The 10000-nt window shown below is 54.0% G+C and overlaps 5 non-coding genes across 5 annotated transcripts; all 5 read left to right on the top strand.

Moving 5' to 3' along the window:
• Positions 1-2098: 2098 nt before the first annotated feature.
• On the top strand, positions 2099-2171 carry trnar-acg (transfer RNA arginine (anticodon ACG)). Its single transcript has one exon. It is a non-coding gene; the product is annotated as a tRNA-Arg (tRNA).
• Positions 2172-2259: 88 nt separating this feature from the next.
• Positions 2260-2332, top strand: trnam-cau (transfer RNA methionine (anticodon CAU)). The gene has a single exon. It is a non-coding gene; the product is annotated as a tRNA-Met (tRNA).
• Positions 2333-4582: 2250 nt separating this feature from the next.
• On the top strand, positions 4583-4655 carry trnar-acg (transfer RNA arginine (anticodon ACG)). The gene has a single exon. It is a non-coding gene; the product is annotated as a tRNA-Arg (tRNA).
• An 88-nt stretch (positions 4656-4743) lies between these two features.
• Positions 4744-4816, top strand: trnam-cau (transfer RNA methionine (anticodon CAU)). Its single transcript has one exon. It is a non-coding gene; the product is annotated as a tRNA-Met (tRNA).
• A 2250-nt stretch (positions 4817-7066) lies between these two features.
• Positions 7067-7139, top strand: trnar-acg (transfer RNA arginine (anticodon ACG)). The gene has a single exon. It is a non-coding gene; the product is annotated as a tRNA-Arg (tRNA).
• Positions 7140-10000: the final 2861 nt, after the last annotated feature.

The following is a 10000-nucleotide window of genomic DNA, read 5'->3' as shown; positions in this document are numbered from 1 at the left end:
CGGGTTCACCGACAGCTGACACCACTGTTGCGTTTGAGCCATTGCCCCGAGCCAAAAGAGGAGTGGAGAATGCAGGCATCGATCCCGCTACCTCTCACATGCAAAGCGAGCGCGCTACCATTTGAGCTAATTCCCCAGCTGCGTCTTACAATTGCACCAAGTTTGCTTCTCAGTAGCTCCTTAGCACTCGCCTCTGAGTTGCTGCGCCACCAGCAGGGATCTCCTGCTTTGGGTTAGCCCGCTCCCTGATCTCTTTCAACGCTTTGCTCCAATCGGCGTTACCGAGCAACGGCAGGGCGGGAAGTCAGAGAAATGGGGAAAGAAGCCGAGAAAGAGCCCGAGCCGACGGAAGGGAAGCGAGGTGACCGGAAAGTAGCAGCCGCCACGAGCGTGAGGGAGCAGCCGAGAGCCCTGTCTGACTGATAGATGAATTCTTTTGCCTGAGGTTTTGCCTGAAAGAGAGTGGTGGGTGTTTTGGTGCATTGCTGCTCAAAGGCACTCCCTGCTGGTGTGCAGATGCAACTGCTCAAGCAATGGAGGTGTCCTGTGCCTCAGCAGCAACATGTAAACTAGCGTCAAGTTAAGAGCACTGCCTTGAGCTGAAAGCTCCTTACCGCTCACTTACTGCACAAGAACGCCCGCTCCTTCAAGCCGGAGTCGAACCAGCGACCTAACGACGACTTTGCTTTGCTTTTTTTCCACTGCAGTCCTCCGCTCTACCACCTGAAAATCGAAGGGAAGTGGCAAAGGTGTCTCGCTTTGGTGATTGTCCGCCGTGCGCCTTTTGACGCTCGCGGCCTGGTGTACCTGCTGATGCCGCAGTGTTGTGGGACTGTGAGTTGCCCGCTGCTCTGGAGAGGCTGTGCCAGTGGCGCAATGGATAACGCGTCTCACTACGGATCAGAAGATTGTAGGTTCGACTCCTACCTGGCTTAATCTTTTTTACGCACTTTGCATTATGGCTCTAGATGCCTCGCAAGCGCACCTACTTGGTCATGCTGCCCAGCAGTTTGCACGGCCAGTGCCTTCTTAGCGCAGTAGGCAGCGCGTCAGTCTCATAATCTAAAGATCCTGAGTTCAATCCTCAGAGAAGGCATTGATACTTGCAAAGCTTTTTTATCCCTCATCTCAGCTTTCCATTTTGGCTGCACAAGACTTGCTGCTACGGCACACCAAAGGATTTGATGTCCCTTGGCCCCTCTGTCCCTCAGCGTGTGGAGACCCTTCGGAAGTACACAGGTTCACCGACAGCTGACACCACTGTTGCGTTTGAGCCATTGCCCCGAGCCAAAAGAGGAGTGGAGAATGCAGGCATCGATCCCGCTACCTCTCACATGCAAAGCGAGCGCTCTACCATTTGAGCTAATTCCCCAGCTGCGTCTTACAATTGCACCAAGTTTGCTTCTCAGTAGCTCCTTAGCACTCGCCTCTGAGTTGCTGCGCCACCAGCAGGGATCTCCTGCTTTGGGTTAGCCCGCTCCCTGATCTCTTTCAACGCTTTGCTCCAATCGGCGTTACCGAGCAACGGCAGGGCGGGAAGTCAGAGAAATGGGGAAAGAAGCCGAGAAAGAGCCCGAGCCGACGGAAGGGAAGCGAGGTGACCGGAAAGTAGCAGCCGCCACGAGCGTGAGGGAGCAGCCGAGAGCCCTGTCTGACTGATAGATGAATTCTTTTGCCTGAGGTTTTGCCTGAAAGAGAGTGGTGGGTGTTTTGGTGCATTGCTGCTCAAAGGCACTCCCTGCTGGTGTGCAGATGCAACTGCTCAAGCAATGGAGGTGTCCTGTGCCTCAGCAGCAACATGTAAACTAGCGTCAAGTTAAGAGCACTGCCTTGAGCTGAAAGCTCCTTACCGCTCACTTACTGCACAAGAACGCCCGCTCCTTCAAGCCGGAGTCGAACCAGCGACCTAACGACGACTTTGCTTTGCTTTTTTTCCACTGCAGTCCTCCGCTCTACCACCTGAAAATCGAAGGGAAGCGGCAAAGGTGTCTCGCTTTGGTGATTGTCCGCCGTGCGCCTTTTGACGCTCCCGGCCTGGTGTACCTGCTGATGCCGCAGTGTTGTGGGACTGTGAGTTGCCAGCTGCTCTGTACAAGCTGGGCCTGTGGCGCAATGGATAACGCGTCTGACTACGGATCAGAAGATTGTAGGTTCGACTCCTACCTGGCTCGAACTTTTTTACGCACTTTGCATTATGGCGCGAGATGCCTCGCAAGCGCACCTACTTGGTCATGCTGCCCAGCAGTTTGCATGGCAAGTGCCTTCTTAGCGCAGTAGGCAGCGCGTCAGTCTCATAATCTGAAGGTCCTGAGTTCGATCCTCAGAGAAGGCATTGATACTTGCAAAGCATTTTTATCCCTCATCTCAGCTTTCCATTTTTGCTGCACAAGACTATCGACAAGACTTGCTGCTACGGCACACCAAAGGATTTGATGTCCCTTGGCCCCTCTGTACCTCAGCGTGTGGAGACCCTTCGGAAGTACACGGGTTCACCGACAGCTGACACCACTGTTGCGTTTGAGCCATTGCCCCGAGCCAAAAGAGGAGTGGAGAATGCAGGCATCGATCCCGCTACCTCTCACATGCAAAGCGAGCGCGCTACCATTTGAGCTAATTCCCCAGCTGCGTCTTACAATTGCACCAAGTTTGCTTCTCAGTAGCTCCTTAGCACTCGCCTCTGAGTTGCTGCGCCACCAGCAGGGATCTCCTGCTTTGGGTTAGCCCGCTCCCTGATCTCTTTCAACGCTTTGCTCCAATCGGCGTTACCGAGCAACGGCAGGGCGGGAAGTCAGAGAAATGGGGAAAGAAGCCGAGAAAGAGCCCGAGCCGACGGAAGGGAAGCGAGGTGACCGGAAAGTAGCAGCCGCCACGAGCGTGAGGGAGCAGCCGAGAGCCCTGTCTGACTGATAGATGAATTCTTTTGCCTGAGGTTTTGCCTGAAAGAGAGTGGTGGGTGTTTTGGTGCATTGCTGCTCAAAGGCACTCCCTGCTGGTGTGCAGATGCAACTGCTCAAGCAATGGAGGTGTCCTGTGCCTCAGCAGCAACATGTAAACTAGCGTCAAGTTAAGAGCACTGCCTTGAGCTGAAAGCTCCTTACCGCTCACTTACTGCACAAGAACGCCCGCTCCTTCAAGCCGGAGTCGAACCAGCGACCTAACGACGACTTTGCTTTGCTTTTTTTCCACTGCAGTCCTCCGCTCTACCACCTGAAAATCGAAGGGAAGTGGCAAAGGTGTCTCGCTTTGGTGATTGTCCGCCGTGCGCCTTTTGACGCTCGCGGCCTGGTGTACCTGCTGATGCCGCAGTGTTGTGGGACTGTGAGTTGCCCGCTGCTCTGGAGAGGCTGTGCCAGTGGCGCAATGGATAACGCGTCTCACTACGGATCAGAAGATTGTAGGTTCGACTCCTACCTGGCTTAATCTTTTTTACGCACTTTGCATTATGGCTCTAGATGCCTCGCAAGCGCACCTACTTGGTCATGCTGCCCAGCAGTTTGCACGGCCAGTGCCTTCTTAGCGCAGTAGGCAGCGCGTCAGTCTCATAATCTAAAGATCCTGAGTTCAATCCTCAGAGAAGGCATTGATACTTGCAAAGCTTTTTTATCCCTCATCTCAGCTTTCCATTTTGGCTGCACAAGACTTGCTGCTACGGCACACCAAAGGATTTGATGTCCCTTGGCCCCTCTGTCCCTCAGCGTGTGGAGACCCTTCGGAAGTACACAGGTTCACCGACAGCTGACACCACTGTTGCGTTTGAGCCATTGCCCCGAGCCAAAAGAGGAGTGGAGAATGCAGGCATCGATCCCGCTACCTCTCACATGCAAAGCGAGCGCTCTACCATTTGAGCTAATTCCCCAGCTGCGTCTTACAATTACACCAAGTTTGCTTCTCAGTAGCTCCTTAGCACTCGCATCTGAGTTGCTGCGCCACCAGCAGGGATCTCCTGCTTTGGGTTAGCCCGCTCCCTGATCTCTTTCAACGCTTTGCTCCAATCGGCGTTACCGAGCAACGGCAGGGCGGGAAGTCAGAGAAATGGGGAAAGAAGCCGAGAAAGAGCCCGAGCCGACGGAAGGGAAGCGAGGTGACCGGAAAGTAGCAGCCGCCACGAGCGTGAGGGAGCAGCCGAGAGCCCTGTCTGACTGATAGATGAATTCTTTTGCCTGAGGTTTTGCCTGAAAGAGAGTGGTGGGTGTTTTGGTGCATTGCTGCTCAAAGGCACTCCCTGCTGGTGTGCAGATGCAACTGCTCAAGCAATGGAGGTGTCCTGTGCCTCAGCAGCAACATGTAAACTAGCGTCAAGTTAAGAGCACTGCCTTGAGCTGAAAGCTCCTTACCGCTCACTTACTGCACAAGAACGCCCGCTCCTTCAAGCCGGAGTCGAACCAGCGACCTAACGACGACTTTGCTTTGCTTTTTTTCCACTGCAGTCCTCCGCTCTACCACCTGAAAATCGAAGGGAAGCGGCAAAGGTGTCTCGCTTTGGTGATTGTCCGCCGTGCGCCTTTTGACGCTCCCGGCCTGGTGTACCTGCTGATGCCGCAGTGTTGTGGGACTGTGAGTTGCCAGCTGCTCTGTACAAGCTGGGCCTGTGGCGCAATGGATAACGCGTCTGACTACGGATCAGAAGATTGTAGGTTCGACTCCTACCTGGCTCGAACTTTTTTACGCACTTTGCATTATGGCGCTAGATGCCTCGCAAGCGCACCTACTTGGTCATGCTGCCCAGCAGTTTGCATGGCAAGTGCCTTCTTAGCGCAGTAGGCAGCGCGTCAGTCTCATAATCTGAAGGTCCTGAGTTCGATCCTCAGAGAAGGCATTGATACTTGCAAAGCATTTTTATCCCTCATCTCAGCTTTCCATTTTTGCTGCACAAGACTATCGACAAGACTTGCTGCTACGGCACACCAAAGGATTTGATGTCCCTTGGCCCCTCTGTACCTCAGCGTGTGGAGACCCTTCGGAAGTACACGGGTTCACCGACAGCTGACACCACTGTTGCGTTTGAGCCATTGCCCCGAGCCAAAAGAGGAGTGGAGAATGCAGGCATCGATCCCGCTACCTCTCACATGCAAAGCGAGCGCGCTACCATTTGAGCTAATTCCCCAGCTGCGTCTTACAATTGCACCAAGTTTGCTTCTCAGTAGCTCCTTAGCACTCGCCTCTGAGTTGCTGCGCCACCAGCAGGGATCTCCTGCTTTGGGTTAGCCCGCTCCCTGATCTCTTTCAACGCTTTGCTCCAATCGGCGTTACCGAGCAACGGCAGGGCGGGAAGTCAGAGAAATGGGGAAAGAAGCCGAGAAAGAGCCCGAGCCGACGGAAGGGAAGCGAGGTGACCGGAAAGTAGCAGCCGCCACGAGCGTGAGGGAGCAGCCGAGAGCCCTGTCTGACTGATAGATGAATTCTTTTGCCTGAGGTTTTGCCTGAAAGAGAGTGGTGGGTGTTTTGGTGCATTGCTGCTCAAAGGCACTCCCTGCTGGTGTGCAGATGCAACTGCTCAAGCAATGGAGGTGTCCTGTGCCTCAGCAGCAACATGTAAACTAGCGTCAAGTTAAGAGCACTGCCTTGAGCTGAAAGCTCCTTACCGCTCACTTACTGCACAAGAACGCCCGCTCCTTCAAGCCGGAGTCGAACCAGCGACCTAACGACGACTTTGCTTTGCTTTTTTTCCACTGCAGTCCTCCGCTCTACCACCTGAAAATCGAAGGGAAGTGGCAAAGGTGTCTCGCTTTGGTGATTGTCCGCCGTGCGCCTTTTGACGCTCGCGGCCTGGTGTACCTGCTGATGCCGCAGTGTTGTGGGACTGTGAGTTGCCCGCTGCTCTGGAGAGGCTGTGCCAGTGGCGCAATGGATAACGCGTCTCACTACGGATCAGAAGATTGTAGGTTCGACTCCTACCTGGCTTAATCTTTTTTACGCACTTTGCATTATGGCTCTAGATGCCTCGCAAGCGCACCTACTTGGTCATGCTGCCCAGCAGTTTGCACGGCCAGTGCCTTCTTAGCGCAGTAGGCAGCGCGTCAGTCTCATAATCTAAAGATCCTGAGTTCAATCCTCAGAGAAGGCATTGATACTTGCAAAGCTTTTTTATCCCTCATCTCAGCTTTCCATTTTGGCTGCACAAGACTTGCTGCTACGGCACACCAAAGGATTTGATGTCCCTTGGCCCCTCTGTCCCTCAGCGTGTGGAGACCCTTCGGAAGTACACAGGTTCACCGACAGCTGACACCACTGTTGCGTTTGAGCCATTGCCCCGAGCCAAAAGAGGAGTGGAGAATGCAGGCATCGATCCCGCTACCTCTCACATGCAAAGCGAGCGCTCTACCATTTGAGCTAATTCCCCAGCTGCGTCTTACAATTGCACCAAGTTTGCTTCTCAGTAGCTCCTTAGCACTCGCCTCTGAGTTGCTGCGCCACCAGCAGGGATCTCCTGCTTTGGGTTAGCCCGCTCCCTGATCTCTTTCAACGCTTTGCTCCAATCGGCGTTACCGAGCAACGGCAGGGCGGGAAGTCAGAGAAATGGGGAAAGAAGCCGAGAAAGAGCCCGAGCCGACGGAAGGGAAGCGAGGTGACCGGAAAGTAGCAGCCGCCACGAGCGTGAGGGAGCAGCCGAGAGCCCTGTCTGACTGATAGATGAATTCTTTTGCCTGAGGTTTTGCCTGAAAGAGAGTGGTGGGTGTTTTGGTGCATTGCTGCTCAAAGGCACTCCCTGCTGGTGTGCAGATGCAACTGCTCAAGCAATGGAGGTGTCCTGTGCCTCAGCAGCAACATGTAAACTAGCGTCAAGTTAAGAGCACTGCCTTGAGCTGAAAGCTCCTTACCGCTCACTTACTGCACAAGAACGCCCGCTCCTTCAAGCCGGAGTCGAACCAGCGACCTAACGACGACTTTGCTTTGCTTTTTTTCCACTGCAGTCCTCCGCTCTACCACCTGAAAATCGAAGGGAAGTGGCAAAGGTGTCTCGCTTTGGTGATTGTCCGCCGTGCGCCTTTTGACGCTCCCGGCCTGGTGTACCTGCTGATGCCGCAGTGTTGTGGGACTGTGAGTTGCCAGCTGCTCTGTACAGGCTGGGCCTGTGGCGCAATGGATAACGCGTCTGACTACGGATCAGAAGATTGTAGGTTCGACTCCTACCTGGCTCGAACTTTTTTACGCACTTTGCATTATGGCGCTAGATGCCTCGCAAGCGCACCTACTTGGTCATGCTGCCCAGCAGTTTGCATGGCAAGTGCCTTCTTAGCGCAGTAGGCAGCACGTCAGTCTCATAATCTGAAGGTCCTGAGTTCGATCCTCAGAGAAGGCATTGATACTTGCAAAGCATTTTTATCCCTCATCTCAGCTTTCCATTTTTGCTGCACAAGACTATCGACAAGACTTGCTGCTACGGCACACCAAAGGATTTGATGTCCCTTGGCCCCTCTGTACCTCAGCGTGTGGAGACCCTTCGGAAGTACACGGGTTCACCGACAGCTGACACCACTGTTGTGTTTGAGCCATTGCCCCGAGCCAAAAGAGGAGTGGAGAATGCGGGCATCGATCCCGCTACCTCTCACATGCGAAGCGAGCGCTCTACCATTTGAGCTAATTCCCCAGCTACTTCTTGCAGTTGCACCAAGTTTGCTTCTCAGTAGCTCCTTAGCACTCGCCTCTGAGTTGCTGCGCCACCAGCAGGGATCTCCTGCTTCGGGTTAGCCCGCTCCCTGATCTCTTTCAACGCTTTGCTCCAATCGGCGTTACCGAGCAACGGCAGGGCGGGAAGTCAGAGAAATGGGGAAAGAAGCCGAGAAAGAGCCCGAGCCGGCAGAAGGGAAGCGAGGTGACCGGAAAGTAGCAGCCGCCACGAACCTGAGGGAGCAGCCGAGAGCCCTGTCTGACTGATAGACGACTTCTTTTGCCTGAGGTTTTGCCTGAAAGAGAGTGCTGGGTGTTTTGGTGCGTTGCTGCTCAAAGGCACTCCCTGCTGGTGTGCAGATGCAACTGCTCAAGCAATGGAGGTGTCCTGTGCCTTAGCAGCAACATGTAAACTAGCGTCAAGTTAAGAGCACTGCCTTGAGCAAAATGCTCCTTACCGCTCACTTACTGCACAAGAACGCCCGCTCCTTCAAGCCGGAGTCGAACCAGCGACCTAACGACGACTTTGCTTTGCTTTTTTTCCACTGCAGTCCTCCGCTCTACCACCTGAAAATCGAAGGGAAGCGGCAAAGGTGTCTCGCTTTGGTGATTGTCCGCCGTGCGCCTTTTGACGCTCGCGGCCTGGTGTACCTGCTGATGCCGCAGTGTTGTGGGACTGTGAGTTGCCCGCTGCTCTGGAGAGGCTGTGCCAGTGGCGCAATGGATAACGCGTCTCACTACGGATCAGAAGATTGTAGGTTCGACTCCTACCTGGCTTAATCTTTTTTACGCACTTTGCATTATGGCTCTAGATGCCTCGCAAGCGCACCTACTTGGTCATGCTGCCCAGCAGTTTGCACGGCCAGTGCCTTCTTAGCGCAGTAGGCAGCGCGTCAGTCTCATAATCTAAAGATCCTGAGTTCAATCCTCAGAGAAGGCATTGATACTTGCAAAGCTTTTTTATCCCTCATCTCAGCTTTCCATTTTGGCTGCACAAGACTATCGACAAGTCTTGCTGCACAAGACTATCGACAAGTCTTGCTGCTAAAGCACACCAAAGGATTTGATGTCCCTTGGCCCCCCTCTGCACCTCAGCGTGTGGAGACACTTCGGAAGTACACGGGTTCACCGACAGCTGACACCACTGTTGTGTTTGAGCCATTGCCCCGAGCCAAAAGAGGAGTGGAGAATGCGGGCATCGATCCCGCTACCTCTCACATGCGAAGCGAGCGCTCTACCATTTGAGCTAATTCCCCAGCTACTTCTTGCAGTTGCACCAAGTTTGCTTCTCAGTAGCTCCTTAGCACTCGCCTCTGAGTTGCTGCGCCACCAGCAGGGATCTCCTGCTTCGGGTTAGCCCGCTCCCTGATCTCTTTCAACGCTTTGCTCCAATCGGCGTTACCGAGCAACGGCAGGGCGGGAAGTCAGAGAAATGGGGAAAGAAGCCGAGAAAGAGCCCGAGCCGCCGGAAGGGAAGCGAGGTGACCGGAAAGTAGCAGCCGCCACGAGCGTGAGGGAGCAGCCGAGAGCCCTGTCTGACTGATAGATGAATTCTTTTGCCTGAGGCTTTGCCTGAAAGAGAGTGCTGGGTGTTTTGGTGCGTTGCTGCTCAAAGGCACTCCCTGCTGGTGTGCAGATGCAACTGCTCAAGCAATGGAGGTGTCCTGTGCCTTAGCAGCAACATGTAAACTAGCGTCAAGTTAAGAGCACTGCCTTGAGCAAAATGCTCCTTACCGCTCACTTACTGCACAAGAACGCCCGCTCCTTCAAGCCGGAGTCGAACCAGCGACCTAACGACGACTTTGCTTTGCTTTTTTTCCACTGCAGTCCTCCGCTCTACCACCTGAAAATCGAAGGGAAGCGGCAAAGGTGTCTCGCTTTGGTGATTGTCCGCCGTGCGCCTTTTGACGCTCGCGGCCTGGTGTACCTGCTGATGCCGCAGTGTTGTGGGACTGTGAGTTGCCCGCTGCTCTGGAGAGGATGTGCCAGTGGCGCAATGGATAACGCGTCTCACTACGGATCAGAAGATTGTAGGCTCGACTCCTACCTGGCTTAATCTTTTTTACGCACTTTGCATTATGGCTCTAGATATCTCGCAAGCGCACCTACTTGGTCATGCTGCCCAGCAGTTTGCACGGCCCGTGACTTCTTAGCGCAGTAGGCAGCGCGTCAGTCTCATAATCTAAAGATCCTGAGTTCAATCCTCAGAGAAGGCATTGATACTTGCAAAGCTTTTTTATCCCTCATCTCAGCTTTCCATTTTTGCTGCACAAGACTTGCTGCTACGGCACACCAAAGGATTTGATGTCCCTTGGCCCCTCTGTCCCTCAGCGTGTGGAGACCCTTCGGAAGTACACAGGTTCACCGACAGCTGACACCACTGTTGCGTTTG

The sequence above is a fragment of the Somniosus microcephalus genome, unplaced genomic scaffold (assembly GCF_052327205.1).
Source record: "Somniosus microcephalus isolate GS21.2 unplaced genomic scaffold, FLI_Smic_1.0 scaffold134, whole genome shotgun sequence".
In the NCBI taxonomy this organism is placed as follows: domain Eukaryota; kingdom Metazoa; phylum Chordata; class Chondrichthyes; order Squaliformes; family Somniosidae; genus Somniosus; species Somniosus microcephalus.
This window is presented reverse-complemented; position numbering and strand designations above follow the sequence as displayed.